The sequence below is a fragment of the Cyanistes caeruleus genome, unplaced genomic scaffold, assembly GCF_971803275.1.
Source record: "Cyanistes caeruleus unplaced genomic scaffold, bCyaCae1.hap1.1 HAP1_SCAFFOLD_69, whole genome shotgun sequence".
NCBI lineage: Eukaryota > Metazoa > Chordata > Aves > Passeriformes > Paridae > Cyanistes > Cyanistes caeruleus.
In genome coordinates, this window is record NW_028255886.1 from 743297 (window position 1) to 766473 (window position 23177).

General features: G+C 50.2%; 3 long non-coding RNA genes across 3 annotated transcripts; all 3 read right to left on the minus strand.

Annotated features, from left to right (window-relative positions):
* Positions 1–543: 543 nt before the first annotated feature.
* LOC147646975 (uncharacterized) lies at positions 544–6213 on the minus strand. Its single transcript, XR_015281671.1, has 5 exons — positions 6038–6213; positions 5710–5943; positions 2902–5418; positions 2574–2807; positions 544–2282 (listed from the first exon to the last, which is right to left on the minus strand). It is a non-coding gene; the product is annotated as an uncharacterized LOC147646975 (long non-coding RNA).
* Positions 6214–9951: 3738 nt separating this feature from the next.
* LOC147646976 (uncharacterized) lies at positions 9952–15618 on the minus strand. The gene is made up of 4 exons (XR_015281675.1): positions 15446–15618; positions 12310–15351; positions 11982–12215; positions 9952–11690 (listed from the first exon to the last, which is right to left on the minus strand). It is a non-coding gene; the product is annotated as an uncharacterized LOC147646976 (long non-coding RNA).
* Positions 15619–17704: 2086 nt separating this feature from the next.
* Positions 17705–22756, minus strand: LOC147646977 (uncharacterized). The gene is made up of 5 exons (XR_015281673.1): positions 21718–22756; positions 21390–21623; positions 18582–21098; positions 18254–18487; positions 17705–17962 (listed from the first exon to the last, which is right to left on the minus strand). It is a non-coding gene; the product is annotated as an uncharacterized LOC147646977 (long non-coding RNA).
* Positions 22757–23177: the final 421 nt, after the last annotated feature.

The following is a 23177-nucleotide window of genomic DNA, read 5'->3' on the forward strand; positions in this document are numbered from 1 at the left end:
GTTGAGGCCCAGGCTGAAGTGGACAACGGAGACCGTAGAATGAATGATGGAATCCCTGGGTGTTTGGGCTTGGAAGGGACCCTAAAGACCATCTTGTTCCAAGCGGAGCAATCTTCGCCCAGAATAGGTTGCTCAGAGCCCCGCTCCCAGCTGGCCTTGGATGTTGCCAAGGATGGAGCATCCCCAGCCTCTGTGCACAGCCCGGGCCAGTGCCCCAGCAGCCGGAGTGGAAAAGAGCAGCTTCATTAGATCCAACTTCAAGCTCACTCCTGCAGTTGAAAGGCTTCTCCTCTCTGTGCCCATCTTTCCTAGAGCTGCAGGGAGGCCTCGCCAGCCCCCTTCTCTTTCCAGGCTGAGCATCCCCAGCCCCACACGGACAGCAGTCCGATGCGTGGCAGTCAAGGCTAAAGGCTAGCAAATGGCTACATCAGGAAGTGAGAGATGGAAGCTTTTGGAGATGGAAGCTTTACCTCTAAATGTAGAAAAGAAAGAAAAGTGGAGGGGGAAATGGTGGGACTCTGGCTCTGTTCTAACTGGCGAAGATTTTCTTTTCTTCTTTTCTGTCATGCTAACCCAAGTTTTGTTGTTTGAAAGGAGGTTTAGCAAAATATCCATCGTCTTCTCCACTGCTGAAACACTGAACAACATCTGGGCAGGCTGAGGATGCAGAGCAAAACCTGCAAATATCTACTGCTGATCGTGATCCTGGGGAATGCAGCTAAAGCCAGCCAAAAGCAATTTCTGGAAAGTCAAGCCTGCTTTACGTTTTCTGGAGTTTGGTTGTGCCAACTTCACCAGTCATTTCTAAAAAAGGAAAAGAAACTCCAAGCAAAAGAGAGAAAAACACAAAGAAACCAACCCAAAGAAACCAATCAAACAAACAGATAAAACACCCCCAATCAAACCAAAGGCAATGAGAAGTTAGGACTAGTTGTAAGGATATCACAGCAGGCGAATGGCTGCTTCCTACTTGGATCACCATCCAAAGCCACCTAGAACAACTTCTCCAAAACATATCCAACAGGAGAAATGGAAAAAGTGATCCATGGCAGCTCTGCATTGTGGTGAAGGATGAGCATGCAGTGGTCCAGATGCAGCATTGCCCACCCTCCAGGCTGCTGTTTGCTCTGCTGAAAGACTCTTGCAGGACTGTGGCCCCTCTCCATGCAATGGAAATCATTGCCACAGCTCTCAGTTGAGGCACTGGCATTTCCAGAGCCAGATTCAGGCACAATCCTACTGCCTGCTGAGCATCTGGGAAAGGTGCTGAGCATCTTCAGGCCTAGAAGCACAAAAGAGCTCAGGCTCTCCCCGAACTGGGTTTTCAGGGCAGCTTTCCATATCTCTGCAAGATTTCTTCATCCCTCAACACGTCTGACTTTATTATGTCCAACGATGCATTTGGGTTTCTTCCGTCCTCTTGTGTGCCCGTGAGTAACCTTCCACGTGGATGAAGGAGATTGTGTACAGGACAATTGATTGCGGCATTGCCATTTGGCTTCACTGTCACTCAGTTGAACACGGTCCTTATCTAAGAAGGACTTCCAAGAAATGGGTAGGAGTTTTGGCTGTGAGAGGAGCAGAAAGCACATTTTCTACAGCAAATTGCTAGCTGATGCACTTTCCTCCCTGCCAAAATAGTGATTGCCATTCATCTTCCTGGGAAGAATGTAAAGACCCATTCAGAGATGCCAGGTTCAGCTGGCCTGTGGCTTTGTGTGCCTCATTTCACATGTCCAATTTCAAGGGCCACTAAAAGAGGCTCATGTTTGCCTTGCTACCCACAAGTGCTGTAGGTATTTCCAGGAGAAGAGGGAAAACATCGCTGTCCTGTGGTGTGGTAGAAATGCCACCACAACTGTGATTGTGTGAGCAAAGCCAGCCAGTGCTTTTTGGGGCAGCAGCAGCAGCGGAGAGTGTGGCAGAGCGGTTTTGATACTCTTTTTAGAGTCCTGCAAACATTGTTCCCGAAACAACCCACAGCTTTGCAAACGTGCCCGAAGAAAATGCAAAGAGAACTGGGGTGTGAAAATCAAAGACTGTTTATCTGTAGAAGAAAAGGAACAAGAATGAACTACACCACATATTTACACTGTAAGAATATTGGTAACAACAACAACAACAAACTATAGAACCTATTTACCTGAGAACAGATCTAACAAAACTCTGTGAAACGTATTTACAGACAACTTAAACAAACTCTAAAACTTCTATCCTGAACACAACAACTGTAAAACGTATGTACAGCAGGGTGGCATCTGTGTCTGTGATGTCCCTAAGTCCTGGAAGAAAAACAAGTAGCACGGTCAGTGCAGTCAGGCACGGAAGGGTGTTCCATGTGCTGCCGGGCTGGGACACTGGCCCAGTGGGACTCTGCTGCCAGAAGGGAGCCTGGCTGTGGGCTGTGGCCCAGGCACTGGAACAGGGCTTGTGTGGCCCACAGCAAGCCCAGGCCAGGCCAGGGATGGCCAGCAGAATGCAGTGCATGGGCTAGCGTGTCCCTGAGCAGGAAGTGCCCAGCCCGGCCCCAGGCTGGCAGCAGGGGACCCACTCTGCCTGTGGGGAGCACCTGCCTGTTCTGCTGCTGGCATCGGTCTTCATCCCAAGACCATGTCTTCCTCCTTGTCTTTTAGATCAATATCCATCTCTTCAATAGAATCTTTCGTTTCCACCTCCATCTCTTCCTCTGTCTCGTACATATCCACATCCATCTCTTGCTCTCCAGTATCCTCTCCGTCCACTTCCATGGCTTCTTCTCTATCAGTCTGTGTATCGACGTCCGTCTCCTCCTCTCCGTCTGTGCCAGCCTGCAGAGGTAGCAAAATTTCCCAGCCTGTCCCACAGAGCTCCAGCCCAGCCAGGCAGCTGCGGGGTGTCCGCCTCCGTGGAATAGTAGCATACCTCTTTTGGAACAAATGCAGACATCCTGCAGGGATGGAGAGCAAAATCCAAGCGATGGGGAGCTTTGGGGACTGCTGGGGGAATCAGGGAGCAGGTGGCAACAAGGTGACAGGGGTAGGCTTGGAGCAGGGTGAATGAAGAGCGTGCTGGCACAAGGAGCCAAGGGTTGTGTTGTGGCCGTTGCTGGATGCTGGAAGTTCTAGCTGGAGCGTGCACTGTGACATCACCGCCAGGAGTTGAGGCCCAGGCTGAAGTGGACAACGGAGACCGTAGAATGAATGATGGAATCCCTGGGTGTTTGGGCTTGGAAGGGACCCTAAAGACCATCTTGTTCCAAGCGGAGCAATCTTCGCCCAGAATAGGTTGCTCAGAGCCCCGCTCCCAGCTGGCCTTGGATGTTGCCAAGGATGGAGCATCCCCAGCCTCTGTGCACAGCCCGGGCCAGTGGCCCAGCGGCCGGAGTGGAAAAGAGCAGCTTCATTAGATCCAACTTCAAGCTCACTCCTGCAGTTGAAAGGCTTCTCCTCTCTGTGCCCATCTTTCCTAGAGCTGCAGGGAGGCCTCGCCAGCCCCCTTCTCTTTCCAGGCTGAGCATCCCCAGCCCCACACGGACAGCAGTCCGATGCGTGGCAGTCAAGGCTAAAGGCTAGCAAATGGCTACATCAGGAAGTGAGAGATGGAAGCTTTTGGAGATGGAAGCTTTACCTCTAAATGTAGAAAAGAAAGAAAAGTGGAGGGGGAAATGGTGGGACTCTGGCTCTGTTCTAACTGGCGAAGATTTTCTTTTCTTCTTTTCTGTCGTGCTAACCCAAGTTTTGTTGTTTGAAAGGAGGTTTAGCAAAATATCCATCGTCTTCTCCACTGCTGAAACACTGAACAACATCTGGGCAGGCTGAGGATGCAGAGCAAAACCTGCAAATATCTACTGCTGATCGTGATCCTGGGGAATGCAGCTAAAGCCAGCCAAAAGCAATTTCTGGAAAGTCAAGCCTGCTTTACGTTTTCTGGAGTTTGGTTGTGCCAACTTCACCAGTCATTTCTAAAAAAGGAAAAGAAACTCCAAGCAAAAGAGAGAAAAACACAAAGAAACCAACCCAAAGAAACCAATCAAACAAACAGATAAAACACCCCCAATCAAACCAAAGGCAATGAGAAGTTAGGACTAGTTGTAAGGATATCACAGCAGGCGAATGGCTGCTTCCTACTTGGATCACCATCCAAAGCCACCTAGAACAACTTCTCCAAAACATATCCAACAGGAGAAATGGAAAAAGTGATCCATGGCAGCTCTGCATTGTGGTGAAGGATGAGCATGCAGTGGTCCAGATGCAGCATTGCCCACCCTCCAGGCTGCTGTTTGCTCTGCTGAAAGACTCTTGCAGGACTGTGGCCCCTCTCCATGCAATGGAAATCATTGCCACAGCTCTCAGTTGAGGCACTGGCATTTCCAGAGCCAGATTCAGGCACAATCCTACTGCCTGCTGAGCATCTGGGAAAGGTGCTGAGCATCTTCAGGCCTAGAAGCACAAAAGAGCTCAGGCTCTCCCCGAACTGGGTTTTCAGGGCAGCTTTCCATATCTCTGCAAGATTTCTTCAGCCCTCAACACGTCTGACTTTATTATGTCCAACGATGCATTTGGGTTTCTTCCGTCCTCTTGTGTGCCCGTGAGTAACCTTCCACGTGGATGAAGGAGATTGTGTACAGGACAATTGATTGCGGCATTGCCATTTGGCTTCACTGTCACTCAGTTGAACACGGTCCTTATCTAAGAAGGACTTCCAAGAAATGGGTAGGAGTTTTGGCTGTGAGAGGAGCAGAAAGCACATTTTCTACAGCAAATTGCTAGCTGATGCACTTTCCTCCCTGCCAAAATAGTGATTGCCATTCATCTTCCTGGGAAGAATGTAAAGACCCATTCAGAGATGCCAGGTTCAGCTGGCCTGTGGCTTTGTGTGCCTCATTTCACATGTCCAATTTCAAGGGCCACTAAAAGAGGCTCATGTTTGCCTTGCTACCCACAAGTGCTGTAGGTATTTCCAGGAGAAGAGGGAAAACATCGCTGTCCTGTGGTGTGGTAGAAATGCCACCACAACTGTGATTGTGTGAGCAAAGCCAGCCAGTGCTTTTTGGGGCAGCAGCAGCAGCGGAGAGTGTGGCAGAGCGGTTTTGATACTCTTTTTAGAGTCCTGCAAACATTGTTCCCGAAACAACCCACAGCTTTGCAAACGTGCCCGAAGAAAATGCAAAGAGAACTGGGGTGTGAAAATCAAAGACTGTTTATCTGTAGAAGAAAAGGAACAAGAATGAACTACACCACATATTTACACTGTAAGAATATTGGTAACAACAACAACAACAAACTATAGAACCTATTTACCTGAGAACAGATCTAACAAAACTCTGTGAAACGTATTTACAGACAACTTAAACAAACTCTAAAACTTCTATCCTGAACACAACAACTGTAAAACGTATGTACAGCAGGGTGGCATCTGTGTCTGTGATGTCCCTAAGTCCTGGAAGAAAAACAAGTAGCACGGTCAGTGCAGTCAGGCACGGAAGGGTGTTCCATGTGCTGCCGGGCTGGGACACTGGCCCAGTGGGACTCTGCTGCCAGAAGGGAGCCTGGCTGTGGGCTGTGGCCCAGGCACTGGAACAGGGCTTGTGTGGCCCACAGCAAGCCCAGGCCAGGCCAGGGATGGCCAGCAGAATGCAGTGCATGGGCTAGCGTGTCCCTGAGCAGGAAGTGCCCAGCCCGGCCCCAGGCTGGCAGCAGGGGACCCACTCTGCCTGTGGGGAGCACCTGCCTGTTCTGCTGCTGGCATCGGTCTTCATCCCAAGACCATGTCTTCCTCCTTGTCTTTTAGATCAATATCCATCTCTTCAATAGAATCTTTCGTTTCCACCTCCATCTCTTCCTCTGTCTCGTACATATCCACATCCATCTCTTGCTCTCCAGTATCCTCTCCGTCCACTTCCATGGCTTCTTCTCTATCAGTCTGTGTATCGACGTCCGTCTCCTCCTCTCCGTCTGTGCCAGCCTGCAGAGGTAGCAAAATTTCCCAGCCTGTCCCACAGAGCTCCAGCCCAGCCAGGCAGCTGCGGGGTGTCCGCCTCCGTGGAATAGTAGCATACCTCTTTTGGAACAAATGCAGACATCCTGCAGGGATGGAGAGCAAAATCCAAGCGATGGGGAGCTTTGGGGACTGCTGGGGGAATCAGGGAGCAGGTGGCAACAAGGTGACAGGGGTAGGCTTGGAGCAGGGTGAATGAAGAGCGTGCTGGCACAAGGAGCCAAGGGTTGTGTTGTGGCCGTTGCTGGATGCTGGAAGTTCTAGCTGGAGCGTGCACTGTGACATCACCGCCAGGAGTTGAGGCCCAGGCTGAAGTGGACAACGGAGACCGTAGAATGAATGATGGAATCCCTGGGTGCTTGGGCTTGGAAGGGACCCTAAAGACCATCTTGTTCCAAGCGGAGCAATCTTCGCCCAGAATAGGTTGCTCAGAGCCCCGCTCCCAGCTGGCCTTGGATGTTGCCAAGGATGGAGCATCCCCAGCCTCTGTGCACAGCCCGGGCCAGTGGCCCAGCAGCCGGAGTGGAAAAGAGCAGCTTCATTAGATCCAACTTCAAGCTCACTCCTGCATTTGAAAGGCTTCTCCTCTCTGTGCCCATCTTTCCTAGAGCTGCAGGGAGGCCTCGCCAGCCCCCTTCTCTTTCCAGGCTGAGCATCCCCAGCCCCACACTGACAGCAGTCCGATGCGTGGCAGTCAAGGCTAAAGGGTAGCAAATGGCTACATCAGGAAGTGAGAGATGGAAGCTTTTGGAGATGGAAGCTTTACCTCTAAATGTAGAAAAGAAAGCAAAGTGGAGGGGGAAATGGTGGGACTCTGGCTCTGTTCTAACTGGCGAAGATTTTCTTTTCTTCTTTTCTGTCGTGCTAACCCAAGTTTTGTTGTTTGAAAGGAGGTTTAGCAAAATATCCATCGTCTTCTCCACTGCTGAAACACTGAACAACACCTGGGCAGGCTGAGGATGCAGAGCAAAACCTGCAAATATCTACTGCTGATCGTGATCCTGGGGAATGCAGCTAAAGCCAGCCAAAAGCAATTTCTGGAAAGTCAAGCCTGCTTTACGTTTTCTGGAGTTTGGTTGTGCCAACTTCACCAGTCATTTCTAAAAAAGGAAAAGAAACTCCAAGCAAAAGAGAGAAAAACACAAAGAAACCAACCCAAAGAAACCAATCAAACAAACAGATAAAACACCCCCAATCAAACCAAAGGCAATGAGAAGTTAGGACTAGTTGTAAGGATATCACAGCAGGCGAATGGCTGCTTCCTACTTGGATCACCATCCAAAGCCACCTAGAACAACTTCTCCAAAACATATCCAACAGGAGAAATGGAAAAAGTGATCCATGGCAGCTCTGCATTGTGGTGAAGGATGAGCATGCAGTGGTCCAGATGCAGCATTGCCCACCCTCCAGGCTGCTGTTTGCTCTGCTGAAAGACTCTTGCAGGACTGTGGCCCCTCTCCATGCAATGGAAATCATTGCCACAGCTCTCAGTTGAGGCACTGGCATTTCCAGAGCCAGATTCAGGCACAATCCTACTGCCTGCTGAGCATCTGGGAAAGGTGCTGAGCATCTTCAGGCCTAGAAGCACAAAAGAGCTCAGGCTCTCCCCGAACTGGGTTTTCAGGGCAGCTTTCCATATCTCTGCAAGATTTCTTCAGCCCTCAACACGTCTGACTTTATTATGTCCAACGATGCATTTGGGTTTCTTCCGTCCTCTTGTGTGCCCGTGAGTAACCTTCCACGTGGATGAAGGAGATTGTGTACAGGACAATTGATTGCGGCATTGCCATTTGGCTTCACTGTCACTCAGTTGAACACGGTCCTTATCTAAGAAGGACTTCCAAGAAATGGGTAGGAGTTTTGGCTGTGAGAGGAGCAGAAAGCACATTTTCTACAGCAAATTGCTAGCTGATGCACTTTCCTCCCTGCCAAAATAGTGATTGCCATTCATCTTCCTGGGAAGAATGTAAAGACCCATTCAGAGATGCCAGGTTCAGCTGGCCTGTGGCTTTGTGTGCCTCATTTCACATGTCCAATTTCAAGGGCCACTAAAAGAGGCTCATGTTTGCCTTGCTACCCACAAGTGCTGTAGGTATTTCCAGGAGAAGAGGGAAAACATCGCTGTCCTGTGGTGTGGTAGAAATGCCACCACAACTGTGATTGTGTGAGCAAAGCCAGCCAGTGCTTTTTGGGGCAGCAGCAGCAGCGGAGAGTGTGGCAGAGCGGTTTTGATACTCTTTTTAGAGTCCTGCAAACATTGTTCCCGAAACAACCCACAGCTTTGCAAACGTGCCCGAAGAAAATGCAAAGAGAACTGGGGTGTGAAAATCAAAGACTGTTTATCTGTAGAAGAAAAGGAACAAGAATGAACTACACCACATATTTACACTGTAAGAATATTGGTAACAACAACAACAACAAACTATAGAACCTATTTACCTGAGAACAGATCTAACAAAACTCTGTGAAACGTATTTACAGACAACTTAAACAAACTCTAAAACTTCTATCCTGAACACAACAACTGTAAAACGTATGTACAGCAGGGTGGCATCTGTGTCTGTGATGTCCCTAAGTCCTGGAAGAAAAACAAGTAGCACGGTCAGTGCAGTCAGGCACGGAAGGGTGTTCCATGTGCTGCCGGGCTGGGACACTGGCCCAGTGGGACTCTGCTGCCAGAAGGGAGCCTGGCTGTGGGCTGTGGCCCAGGCACTGGAACAGGGCTTGTGTGGCCCACAGCAAGCCCAGGCCAGGCCAGGGATGGCCAGCAGAATGCAGTGCATGGGCTAGCGTGTCCCTGAGCAGGAAGTGCCCAGCCCGGCCCCAGGCTGGCAGCAGGGGACCCACTCTGCCTGTGGGGAGCACCTGCCTGTTCTGCTGCTGGCATCGGTCTTCATCCCAAGACCATGTCTTCCTCCTTGTCTTTTAGATCAATATCCATCTCTTCAATAGAATCTTTCGTTTCCACCTCCATCTCTTCCTCTGTCTCGTACATATCCACATCCATCTCTTGCTCTCCAGTATCCTCTCCGTCCACTTCCATGGCTTCTTCTCTATCAGTCTGTGTATCGACGTCCGTCTCCTCCTCTCCGTCTGTGCCAGCCTGCAGAGGTAGCAAAATTTCCCAGCCTGTCCCACAGAGCTCCAGCCCAGCCAGGCAGCTGCGGGGTGTCCGCCTCCGTGGAATAGTAGCATACCTCTTTTGGAACAAATGCAGACATCCTGCAGGGATGGAGAGCAAAATCCAAGCGATGGGGAGCTTTGGGGACTGCTGGGGGAATCAGGGAGCAGGTGGCAACAAGGTGACAGGGGTAGGCTTGGAGCAGGGTGAATGAAGAGCGTGCTGGCACAAGGAGCCAAGGGTTGTGTTGTGGCCGTTGCTGGATGCTGGAAGTTCTAGCTGGAGCGTGCACTGTGACATCATCGCCAGGAGTTGAGGCCCAGGCTGAAGTGGACAACGGAGACCGTAGAATGAATGATGGAATCCCTGGGTGCTTGGGCTTGGAAGGGACCCTAAAGACCATCTTGTTCCAAGCGGAGCAATCTTCGCCCAGAATAGGTTGCTCAGAGCCCCGCTCCCAGCTGGCCTTGGATGTTGCCAAGGATGGAGCATCCCCAGCCTCTGTGCACAGCCCGGGCCAGTGCCCCAGCAGCCGGAGTGGAAAAGAGCAGCTTCATTAGATCCAACTTCAAGCTCACTCCTGCAGTTGAAAGGCTTCTCCTCTCTGTGCCCATCTTTCCTAGAGCTGCAGGGAGGCCTCGCCAGCCCCCTTCTCTTTCCAGGCTGAGCATCCCCAGCCCCACACGGACAGCAGTCCGATGCGTGGCAGTCAAGGCTAAAGGCTAGCAAATGGCTACATCAGGAAGTGAGAGATGGAAGCTTTTGGAGATGGAAGCTTTACCTCTAAATGTAGAAAAGAAAGCAAAGTGGAGGGGGAAATGGTGGGACTCTGGCTCTGTTCTAACTGGCGAAGATTTTCTTTTCTTCTTTTCTGTCGTGCTAACCCAAGTTTTGTTGTTTGAAAGGAGGTTTAGCAAAATATCCATCGTCTTCTCCACTGCTGAAACACTGAACAACATCTGGGCAGGCTGAGGATGCAGAGCAAAACCTGCAAATATCTACTGCTGATCGTGATCCTGGGGAATGCAGCTAAAGCCAGCCAAAAGCAATTTCTGGAAAGTCAAGCCTGCTTTACGTTTTCTGGAGTTTGGTTGTGCCAACTTCACCAGTCATTTCTAAAAAAGGAAAAGAAACTCCAAGCAAAAGAGAGAAAAACACAAAGAAACCAACCCAAAGAAACCAATCAAACAAACAGATAAAACACCCCCAATCAAACCAAAGGCAATGAGAAGTTAGGACTAGTTGTAAGGATATCACAGCAGGCGAATGGCTGCTTCCTACTTGGATCACCATCCAAAGCCACCTAGAACAACTTCTCCAAAACATATCCAACAGGAGAAATGGAAAAAGTGATCCATGGCAGCTCTGCATTGTGGTGAAGGATGAGCATGCAGTGGTCCAGATGCAGCATTGCCCACCCTCCAGGCTGCTGTTTGCTCTGCTGAAAGACTCTTGCAGGACTGTGGCCCCTCTCCATGCAATGGAAATCATTGCCACAGCTCTCAGTTGAGGCACTGGCATTTCCAGAGCCAGATTCAGGCACAATCCTACTGCCTGCTGAGCATCTGGGAAAGGTGCTGAGCATCTTCAGGCCTAGAAGCACAAAAGAGCTCAGGCTCTCCCCGAACTGGGTTTTCAGGGCAGCTTTCCATATCTCTGCAAGATTTCTTCATCCCTCAACACGTCTGACTTTATTATGTCCAACGATGCATTTGGGTTTCTTCCGTCCTCTTGTGTGCCCGTGAGTAACCTTCCACGTGGATGAAGGAGATTGTGTACAGGACAATTGATTGCGGCATTGCCATTTGGCTTCACTGTCACTCAGTTGAACACGGTCCTTATCTAAGAAGGACTTCCAAGAAATGGGTAGGAGTTTTGGCTGTGAGAGGAGCAGAAAGCACATTTTCTACAGCAAATTGCTAGCTGATGCACTTTCCTCCCTGCCAAAATAGTGATTGCCATTCATCTTCCTGGGAAGAATGTAAAGACCCATTCAGAGATGCCAGGTTCAGCTGGCCTGTGGCTTTGTGTGCCTCATTTCACATGTCCAATTTCAAGGGCCACTAAAAGAGGCTCATGTTTGCCTTGCTACCCACAAGTGCTGTAGGTATTTCCAGGAGAAGAGGGAAAACATCGCTGTCCTGTGGTGTGGTAGAAATGCCACCACAACTGTGATTGTGTGAGCAAAGCCAGCCAGTGCTTTTTGGGGCAGCAGCAGCAGCGGAGAGTGTGGCAGAGCGGTTTTGATACTCTTTTTAGAGTCCTGCAAACATTGTTCCCGAAACAACCCACAGCTTTGCAAACGTGCCCGAAGAAAATGCAAAGAGAACTGGGGTGTGAAAATCAAAGACTGTTTATCTGTAGAAGAAAAGGAACAAGAATGAACTACACCACATATTTACACTGTAAGAATATTGGTAACAACAACAACAACAAACTATAGAACCTATTTACCTGAGAACAGATCTAACAAAACTCTGTGAAACGTATTTACAGACAACTTAAACAAACTCTAAAACTTCTATCCTGAACACAACAACTGTAAAACGTATGTACAGCAGGGTGGCATCTGTGTCTGTGATGTCCCTAAGTCCTGGAAGAAAAACAAGTAGCACGGTCAGTGCAGTCAGGCACGGAAGGGTGTTCCATGTGCTGCCGGGCTGGGACACTGGCCCAGTGGGACTCTGCTGCCAGAAGGGAGCCTGGCTGTGGGCTGTGGCCCAGGCACTGGAACAGGGCTTGTGTGGCCCACAGCAAGCCCAGGCCAGGCCAGGGATGGCCAGCAGAATGCAGTGCATGGGCTAGCGTGTCCCTGAGCAGGAAGTGCCCAGCCCGGCCCCAGGCTGGCAGCAGGGGACCCACTCTGCCTGTGGGGAGCACCTGCCTGTTCTGCTGCTGGCATCGGTCTTCATCCCAAGACCATGTCTTCCTCCTTGTCTTTTAGATCAATATCCATCTCTTCAATAGAATCTTTCGTTTCCACCTCCATCTCTTCCTCTGTCTCGTACATATCCACATCCATCTCTTGCTCTCCAGTATCCTCTCCGTCCACTTCCATGGCTTCTTCTCTATCAGTCTGTGTATCGACGTCCGTCTCCTCCTCTCCGTCTGTGCCAGCCTGCAGAGGTAGCAAAATTTCCCAGCCTGTCCCACAGAGCTCCAGCCCAGCCAGGCAGCTGCGGGGTGTCCGCCTCCGTGGAATAGTAGCATACCTCTTTTGGAACAAATGCAGACATCCTGCAGGGATGGAGAGCAAAATCCAAGCGATGGGGAGCTTTGGGGACTGCTGGGGGAATCAGGGAGCAGGTGGCAACAAGGTGACAGGGGTAGGCTTGGAGCAGGGTGAATGAAGAGCGTGCTGGCACAAGGAGCCAAGGGTTGTGTTGTGGCCGTTGCTGGATGCTGGAAGTTCTAGCTGGAGCGTGCACTGTGACATCACCGCCAGGAGTTGAGGCCCAGGCTGAAGTGGACAACGGAGACCGTAGAATGAATGATGGAATCCCTGGGTGTTTGGGCTTGGAAGGGACCCTAAAGACCATCTTGTTCCAAGCGGAGCAATCTTCGCCCAGAATAGGTTGCTCAGAGCCCCGCTCCCAGCTGGCCTTGGATGTTGCCAAGGATGGAGCATCCCCAGCCTCTGTGCACAGCCCGGGCCAGTGCCCCAGCAGCCGGAGTGGAAAAGAGCAGCTTCATTAGATCCAACTTCAAGCTCACTCCTGCAGTTGAAAGGCTTCTCCTCTCTGTGCCCATCTTTCCTAGAGCTGCAGGGAGGCCTCGCCAGCCCCCTTCTCTTTCCAGGCTGAGCATCCCCAGCCCCACACGGACAGCAGTCCGATGCGTGGCAGTCAAGGCTAAAGGCTAGCAAATGGCTACATCAGGAAGTGAGAGATGGAAGCTTTTGGAGATGGAAGCTTTACCTCTAAATGTAGAAAAGAAAGCAAAGTGGAGGGGGAAATGGTGGGACTCTGGCTCTGTTCTAACTGGCGAAGATTTTCTTTTCTTCTTTTCTGTCGTGCTAACCCAAGTTTTGTTGTTTGAAAGGAGGTTTAGCAAAATATCCATCGTCTTCTCCACTGCTGAAACACTGAACAACATCTGGGCAGGCTGAGGATGCAGAGCAAAACCTGCAAATATCTACTGCTGATCGTGATCCTGGGGAATGCAGCTAAAGCCAGCCAAAAGCAATTTCTGGAAAGTCAAGCCTGCTTTACGTTTTCTGGAGTTTGGTTGTGCCAACTTCACCAGTCATTTCTAAAAAAGGAAAAGAAACTCCAAGCAAAAGAGAGAAAAACACAAAGAAACCAACCCAAAGAAACCAATCAAACAAACAGATAAAACACCCCCAATCAAACCAAAGGCAATGAGAAGTTAGGACTAGTTGTAAGGATATCACAGCAGGCGAATGGCTGCTTCCTACTTGGATCACCATCCAAAGCCACCTAGAACAACTTCTCCAAAACATATCCAACAGGAGAAATGGAAAAAGTGATCCATGGCAGCTCTGCATTGTGGTGAAGGATGAGCATGCAGTGGTCCAGATGCAGCATTGCCCACCCTCCAGGCTGCTGTTTGCTCTGCTGAAAGACTCTTGCAGGACTGTGGCCCCTCTCCATGCAATGGAAATCATTGCCACAGCTCTCAGTTGAGGCACTGGCATTTCCAGAGCCAGATTCAGGCACAATCCTACTGCCTGCTGAGCATCTGGGAAAGGTGCTGAGCATCTTCAGGCCTAGAAGCACAAAAGAGCTCAGGCTCTCCCCGAACTGGGTTTTCAGGGCAGCTTTCCATATCTCTGCAAGATTTCTTCATCCCTCAACACGTCTGACTTTATTATGTCCAACGATGCATTTGGGTTTCTTCCGTCCTCTTGTGTGCCCGTGAGTAACCTTCCACGTGGATGAAGGAGATTGTGTACAGGACAATTGATTGCGGCATTGCCATTTGGCTTCACTGTCACTCAGTTGAACACGGTCCTTATCTAAGAAGGACTTCCAAGAAATGGGTAGGAGTTTTGGCTGTGAGAGGAGCAGAAAGCACATTTTCTACAGCAAATTGCTAGCTGATGCACTTTCCTCCCTGCCAAAATAGTGATTGCCATTCATCTTCCTGGGAAGAATGTAAAGACCCATTCAGAGATGCCAGGTTCAGCTGGCCTGTGGCTTTGTGTGCCTCATTTCACATGTCCAATTTCAAGGGCCACTAAAAGAGGCTCATGTTTGCCTTGCTACCCACAAGTGCTGTAGGTATTTCCAGGAGAAGAGGGAAAACATCGCTGTCCTGTGGTGTGGTAGAAATGCCACCACAACTGTGATTGTGTGAGCAAAGCCAGCCAGTGCTTTTTGGGGCAGCAGCAGCAGCGGAGAGTGTGGCAGAGCGGTTTTGATACTCTTTTTAGAGTCCTGCAAACATTGTTCCCGAAACAACCCACAGCTTTGCAAACGTGCCCGAAGAAAATGCAAAGAGAACTGGGGTGTGAAAATCAAAGACTGTTTATCTGTAGAAGAAAAGGAACAAGAATGAACTACACCACATATTTACACTGTAAGAATATTGGTAACAACAACAACAACAAACTATAGAACCTATTTACCTGAGAACAGATCTAACAAAACTCTGTGAAACGTATTTACAGACAACTTAAACAAACTCTAAAACTTCTATCCTGAACACAACAACTGTAAAACGTATGTACAGCAGGGTGGCATCTGTGTCTGTGATGTCCCTAAGTCCTGGAAGAAAAACAAGTAGCACGGTCAGTGCAGTCAGGCACGGAAGGGTGTTCCATGTGCTGCCGGGCTGGGACACTGGCCCAGTGGGACTCTGCTGCCAGAAGGGAGCCTGGCTGTGGGCTGTGGCCCAGGCACTGGAACAGGGCTTGTGTGGCCCACAGCAAGCCCAGGCCAGGCCAGGGATGGCCAGCAGAATGCAGTGCATGGGCTAGCGTGTCCCTGAGCAGGAAGTGCCCAGCCCGGCCCCAGGCTGGCAGCAGGGGACCCACTCTGCCTGTGGGGAGCACCTGCCTGTTCTGCTGCTGGCATCGGTCTTCATCCCAAGACCATGTCTTCCTCCTTGTCTTTTAGATCAATATCCATCTCTTCAATAGAATCTTTCGTTTCCACCTCCATCTCTTCCTCTGTCTCGTACATATCCACATCCATCTCTTGCTCTCCAGTATCCTCTCCGTCCACTTCCATGGCTTCTTCTCTATCAGTCTGTGTATCGACGTCCGTCTCCTCCTCTCGGTCTGTGCCAGCCTGCAGAGGTAGCAAAATTTCCCAGCCTGTCCCACAGAGCTCCAGCCCAGCCAGGCAGCTGCGGGGTGTCCGCCTCCGTGGAATAGTAGCATACCTCTTTTGGAACAAATGCAGACATCCTGCAGGGATGGAGAGCAAAATCCAAGCGATGGGGAGCTTTGGGGACTGCTGGGGGAATCAGGGAGCAGGTGGCAACAAGGTGACAGGGGTAGGCTTGGAGCAGGGTGAATGAAGAGCGTGCTGGCACAAGGAGCCAAGGGTTGTGTTGTGGCCGTTGCTGGATGCTGGAAGTTCTAGCTGGAGCGTGCACTGTGACATCACCGCCAGGAGTTGAGGCCCAGGCTGAAGTGGACAACGGAGACCGTAGAATGAATGATGGAATCCCTGGGTGTTTGGGCTTGGAAGGGACCCTAAAGACCATCTTGTTCCAAGCGGAGCAATCTTCGCCCAGAATAGGTTGCTCAGAGCCCCGCTCCCAGCTGGCCTTGGATGTTGCCAAGGATGGAGCATCCCCAGCCTCTGTGCACAGCCCGGGCCAGTGCCCCAGCAGCCGGAGTGGAAAAGAGCAGCTTCATTAGATCCAACTTCAAGCTCACTCCTGCAGTTGAAAGGCTTCTCCTCTCTGTGCCCATCTTTCCTAGAGCTGCAGGGAGGCCTCGCCAGCCCCCTTCTCTTTCCAGGCTGAGCATCCCCAGCCCCACACGGACAGCAGTCCGATGCGTGGCAGTCAAGGCTAAAGGCTAGCAAATGGCTACATCAGGAAGTGAGAGATGGAAGCTTTTGGAGATGGAAGCTTTACCTCTAAATGTAGAAAAGAAAGAAAAGTGGAGGGGGAAATGGTGGGACTCTGGCTCTGTTCTAACTGGCGAAGATTTTCTTTTCTTCTTTTCTGTCATGCTAACCCAAGTTTTGTTGTTTGAAAGGAGGTTTAGCAAAATATCCATCGTCTTCTCCACTGCTGAAACACTGAACAACATCTGGGCAGGCTGAGGATGCAGAGCAAAACCTGCAAATATCTACTGCTGATCGTGATCCTGGGGAATGCAGCTAAAGCCAGCCAAAAGCAATTTCTGGAAAGTCAAGCCTGCTTTACGTTTTCTGGAGTTTGGTTGTGCCAACTTCACCAGTCATTTCTAAAAAAGGAAAAGAAACTCCAAGCAAAAGAGAGAAAAACACAAAGAAACCAACCCAAAGAAACCAATCAAACAAACAGATAAAACACCCCCAATCAAACCAAAGGCAATGAGAAGTTAGGACTAGTTGTAAGGATATCACAGCAGGCGAATGGCTGCTTCCTACTTGGATCACCATCCAAAGCCACCTAGAACAACTTCTCCAAAACATATCCAACAGGAGAAATGGAAAAAGTGATCCATGGCAGCTCTGCATTGTGGTGAAGGATGAGCATGCAGTGGTCCAGATGCAGCATTGCCCACCCTCCAGGCTGCTGTTTGCTCTGCTGAAAGACTCTTGCAGGACTGTGGCCCCTCTCCATGCAATGGAAATCATTGCCACAGCTCTCAGTTGAGGCACTGGCATTTCCAGAGCCAGATTCAGGCACAATCCTACTGCCTGCTGAGCATCTGGGAAAGGTGCTGAGCATCTTCAGGCCTAGAAGCACAAAAGAGCTCAGGCTCTCCCCGAACTGGGTTTTCAGGGCAGCTTTCCATATCTCTGCAAGATTTCTTCATCCCTCAACACGTCTGACTTTATTATGTCCAACGATGCATTTGGGTTTCTTCCGTCCTCTTGTGTGCCCGTGAGTAACCTTCCACGTGGATGAAGGAGATTGTGTACAGGACAATTGATTGCGGCATTGCCATTTGGCTTCACTGTCACTCAGTTGAACACGGTCCTTATCTAAGAAGGACTTCCAAGAAATGGGTAGGAGTTTTGGCTGTGAGAGGAGCAGAAAGCACATTTTCTACAGCAAATTGCTAGCTGATGCACTTTCCTCCCTGCCAAAATAGTGATTGCCATTCATCTTCCTGGGAAGAATGTAAAGACCCATTCAGAGATGCCAGGTTCAGCTGGCCTGTGGCTTTGTGTGCCTCATTTCACATGTCCAATTTCAAGGGCCACTAAAAGAGGCTCATGTTTGCCTTGCTACCCACAAGTGCTGTAGGTATTTCCAGGAGAAGAGGGAAAACATCGCTGTCCTGTGGTGTGGTAGAAATGCCACCACAACTGTGATTGTGTGAGCAAAGCCAGCCAGTGCTTTTTGGGGCAGCAGCAGCAGCGGAGAGTGTGGCAGAGCGGTTTTGATACTCTTTTTAGAGTCCTGCAAACATTGTTCCCGAAACAACCCACAGCTTTGCAAACGTGCCCGAAGAAAATGCAAAGAGAACTGGGGTGTGAAAATCAAAGACTGTTTATCTGTAGAAGAAAAGGAACAAGAATGAACTACACCACATATTTACACTGTAAGAATATTGGTAACAACAACAACAACAAACTATAGAACCTATTTACCTGAGAACAGATCTAACAAAACTCTGTGAAACGTATTTACAGACAACTTAAACAAACTCTAAAACTTCTATCCTGAACACAACAACTGTAAAACGTATGTACAGCAGGGTGGCATCTGTGTCTGTGATGTCCCTAAGTCCTGGAAGAAAAACAAGTAGCACGGTCAGTGCAGTCAGGCACGGAAGGGTGTTCCATGTGCTGCCGGGCTGGGACACTGGCCCAGTGGGACTCTGCTGCCAGAAGGGAGCCTGGCTGTGGGCTGTGGCCCAGGCACTGGAACAGGGCTTGTGTGGCCCACAGCAAGCCCAGGCCAGGCCAGGGATGGCCAGCAGAATGCAGTGCATGGGCTAGCGTGTCCCTGAGCAGGAAGTGCCCAGCCCGGCCCCAGGCTGGCAGCAGGGGACCCACTCTGCCTGTGGGGAGCACCTGCCTGTTCTGCTGCTGGCATCGGTCTTCATCCCAAGACCATGTCTTCCTCCTTGTCTTTTAGATCAATATCCATCTCTTCAATAGAATCTTTCGTTTCCACCTCCATCTCTTCCTCTGTCTCGTACATATCCACATCCATCTCTTGCTCTCCAGTATCCTCTCCGTCCACTTCCATGGCTTCTTCTCTATCAGTCTGTGTATCGACGTCCGTCTCCTCCTCTCCGTCTGTGCCAGCCTGCAGAGGTAGCAAAATTTCCCAGCCTGTCCCACAGAGCTCCAGCCCAGCCAGGCAGCTGCGGGGTGTCCGCCTCCGTGGAATAGTAGCATACCTCTTTTGGAACAAATGCAGACATCCTGCAGGGATGGAGAGCAAAATCCAAGCGATGGGGAGCTTTGGGGACTGCTGGGGGAATCAGGGAGCAGGTGGCAACAAGGTGACAGGGGTAGGCTTGGAGCAGGGTGAATGAAGAGCGTGCTGGCACAAGGAGCCAAGGGTTGTGTTGTGGCCGTTGCTGGATGCTGGAAGTTCTAGCTGGAGCGTGCACTGTGACATCACCGCCAGGAGTTGAGGCCCAGGCTGAAGTGGACAACGGAGACCGTAGAATGAATGATGGAATCCCTGGGTGTTTGGGCTTGGAAGGGACCCTAAAGACCATCTTGTTCCAAGCGGAGCAATCTTCGCCCAGAATAGGTTGCTCAGAGCCCCGCTCCCAGCTGGCCTTGGATGTTGCCAAGGATGGAGCATCCCCAGCCTCTGTGCACAGCCCGGGCCAGTGGCCCAGCGGCCGGAGTGGAAAAGAGCAGCTTCATTAGATCCAACTTCAAGCTCACTCCTGCAGTTGAAAGGCTTCTCCTCTCTGTGCCCATCTTTCCTAGAGCTGCAGGGAGGCCTCGCCAGCCCCCTTCTCTTTCCAGGCTGAGCATCCCCAGCCCCACACGGACAGCAGTCCGATGCGTGGCAGTCAAGGCTAAAGGCTAGCAAATGGCTACATCAGGAAGTGAGAGATGGAAGCTTTTGGAGATGGAAGCTTTACCTCTAAATGTAGAAAAGAAAGAAAAGTGGAGGGGGAAATGGTGGGACTCTGGCTCTGTTCTAACTGGCGAAGATTTTCTTTTCTTCTTTTCTGTCGTGCTAACCCAAGTTTTGTTGTTTGAAAGGAGGTTTAGCAAAATATCCATCGTCTTCTCCACTGCTGAAACACTGAACAACATCTGGGCAGGCTGAGGATGCAGAGCAAAACCTGCAAATATCTACTGCTGATCGTGATCCTGGGGAATGCAGCTAAAGCCAGCCAAAAGCAATTTCTGGAAAGTCAAGCCTGCTTTACGTTTTCTGGAGTTTGGTTGTGCCAACTTCACCAGTCATTTCTAAAAAAGGAAAAGAAACTCCAAGCAAAAGAGAGAAAAACACAAAGAAACCAACCCAAAGAAACCAATCAAACAAACAGATAAAACACCCCCAATCAAACCAAAGGCAATGAGAAGTTAGGACTAGTTGTAAGGATATCACAGCAGGCGAATGGCTGCTTCCTACTTGGATCACCATCCAAAGCCACCTAGAACAACTTCTCCAAAACATATCCAACAGGAGAAATGGAAAAAGTGATCCATGGCAGCTCTGCATTGTGGTGAAGGATGAGCATGCAGTGGTCCAGATGCAGCATTGCCCACCCTCCAGGCTGCTGTTTGCTCTGCTGAAAGACTCTTGCAGGACTGTGGCCCCTCTCCATGCAATGGAAATCATTGCCACAGCTCTCAGTTGAGGCACTGGCATTTCCAGAGCCAGATTCAGGCACAATCCTACTGCCTGCTGAGCATCTGGGAAAGGTGCTGAGCATCTTCAGGCCTAGAAGCACAAAAGAGCTCAGGCTCTCCCCGAACTGGGTTTTCAGGGCAGCTTTCCATATCTCTGCAAGATTTCTTCAGCCCTCAACACGTCTGACTTTATTATGTCCAACGATGCATTTGGGTTTCTTCCGTCCTCTTGTGTGCCCGTGAGTAACCTTCCACGTGGATGAAGGAGATTGTGTACAGGACAATTGATTGCGGCATTGCCATTTGGCTTCACTGTCACTCAGTTGAACACGGTCCTTATCTAAGAAGGACTTCCAAGAAATGGGTAGGAGTTTTGGCTGTGAGAGGAGCAGAAAGCACATTTTCTACAGCAAATTGCTAGCTGATGCACTTTCCTCCCTGCCAAAATAGTGATTGCCATTCATCTTCCTGGGAAGAATGTAAAGACCCATTCAGAGATGCCAGGTTCAGCTGGCCTGTGGCTTTGTGTGCCTCATTTCACATGTCCAATTTCAAGGGCCACTAAAAGAGGCTCATGTTTGCCTTGCTACCCACAAGTGCTGTAGGTATTTCCAGGAGAAGAGGGAAAACATCGCTGTCCTGTGGTGTGGTAGAAATGCCACCACAACTGTGATTGTGTGAGCAAAGCCAGCCAGTGCTTTTTGGGGCAGCAGCAGCAGCGGAGAGTGTGGCAGAGCGGTTTTGATACTCTTTTTAGAGTCCTGCAAACATTGTTCCCGAAACAACCCACAGCTTTGCAAACGTGCCCGAAGAAAATGCAAAGAGAACTGGGGTGTGAAAATCAAAGACTGTTTATCTGTAGAAGAAAAGGAACAAGAATGAACTACACCACATATTTACACTGTAAGAATATTGGTAACAACAACAACAACAAACTATAGAACCTATTTACCTGAGAACAGATCTAACAAAACTCTGTGAAACGTATTTACAGACAACTTAAACAAACTCTAAAACTTCTATCCTGAACACAACAACTGTAAAACGTATGTACAGCAGGGTGGCATCTGTGTCTGTGATGTCCCTAAGTCCTGGAAGAAAAACAAGTAGCACGGTCAGTGCAGTCAGGCACGGAAGGGTGTTCCATGTGCTGCCGGGCTGGGACACTGGCCCAGTGGGACTCTGCTGCCAGAAGGGAGCCTGGCTGTGGGCTGTGGCCCAGGCACTGGAACAGGGCTTGTGTGGCCCACAGCAAGCCCAGGCCAGGCCAGGGATGGCCAGCAGAATCCAGTGCATGGGCTAGCGTGTCCCTGAGCAGGAAGTGCCCAGCCCGGCCCCAGGCTGGCAGCAGGGGACCCACTCTGCCTGTGGGGAGCACCTGCCTGTTCTGCTGCTGGCATCGGTCTTCATCCCAAGACCATGTCTTCCTCCTTGTCTTTTAGATCAATATCCATCTCTTCAATAGAATCTTTCGTTTCCACCTCCATCTCTTCCTCTGTCTCGTACATATCCACATCCATCTCTTGCTCTCCAGTATCCTCTCCGTCCACTTCCATGGCTTCTTCTCTATCAGTCTGTGTATCGACGTCCGTCTCCTCCTCTCCGTCTGTGCCAGCCTGCAGAGGTAGCAAAATTTCCCAGCCTGTCCCACAGAGCTCCAGCCCAGCCAGGCAGCTGCGGGGTGTCCGCCTCCGTGGAATAGTAGCATACCTCTTTTGGAACAAATGCAGACATCCTGCAGGGATGGAGAGCAAAATCCAAGCGATGGGGAGCTTTGGGGACTGCTGGGGGAATCAGGGAGCAGGTGGCAACAAGGTGACAGGGGTAGGCTTGGAGCAGGGTGAATGAAGAGCGTGCTGGCACAAGGAGCCAAGGGTTGTGTTGTGGCCGTTGCTGGATGCTGGAAGTTCTAGCTGGAGCGTGCACTGTGACATCACCGCCAGGAGTTGAGGCCCAGGCTGAAGTGGACAACGGAGACCGTAGAATGAATGATGGAATCCCTGGGTGCTTGGGCTTGGAAGGGACCCTAAAGACCATCTTGTTCCAAGCGGAGCAATCTTCGCCCAGAATAGGTTGCTCAGAGCCCCGCTCCCAGCTGGCCTTGGATGTTGCCAAGGATGGAGCATCCCCAGCCTCTGTGCACAGCCCGGGCCAGTGGCCCAGCAGCCGGAGTGGAAAAGAGCAGCTTCATTAGATCCAACTTCAAGCTCACTCCTGCATTTGAAAGGCTTCTCCTCTCTGTGCCCATCTTTCCTAGAGCTGCAGGGAGGCCTCGCCAGCCCCCTTCTCTTTCCAGGCTGAGCATCCCCAGCCCCACACTGACAGCAGTCCGATGCGTGGCAGTCAAGGCTAAAGGGTAGCAAATGGCTACATCAGGAAGTGAGAGATGGAAGCTTTTGGAGATGGAAGCTTTACCTCTAAATGTAGAAAAGAAAGCAAAGTGGAGGGGGAAATGGTGGGACTCTGGCTCTGTTCTAACTGGCGAAGATTTTCTTTTCTTCTTTTCTGTCGTGCTAACCCAAGTTTTGTTGTTTGAAAGGAGGTTTAGCAAAATATCCATCGTCTTCTCCACTGCTGAAACACTGAACAACACCTGGGCAGGCTGAGGATGCAGAGCAAAACCTGCAAATATCTACTGCTGATCGTGATCCTGGGGAATGCAGCTAAAGCCAGCCAAAAGCAATTTCTGGAAAGTCAAGCCTGCTTTACGTTTTCTGGAGTTTGGTTGTGCCAACTTCACCAGTCATTTCTAAAAAAGGAAAAGAAACTCCAAGCAAAAGAGAGAAAAACACAAAGAAACCAACCCAAAGAAACCAATCAAACAAACAGATAAAACACCCCCAATCAAACCAAAGGCAATGAGAAGTTAGGACTAGTTGTAAGGATATCACAGCAGGCGAATGGCTGCTTCCTACTTGGATCACCATCCAAAGCCACCTAGAACAACTTCTCCAAAACATATCCAACAGGAGAAATGGAAAAAGTGATCCATGGCAGCTCTGCATTGTGGTGAAGGATGAGCATGCAGTGGTCCAGATGCAGCATTGCCCACCCTCCAGGCTGCTGTTTGCTCTGCTGAAAGACTCTTGCAGGACTGTGGCCCCTCTCCATGCAATGGAAATCATTGCCACAGCTCTCAGTTGAGGCACTGGCATTTCCAGAGCCAGATT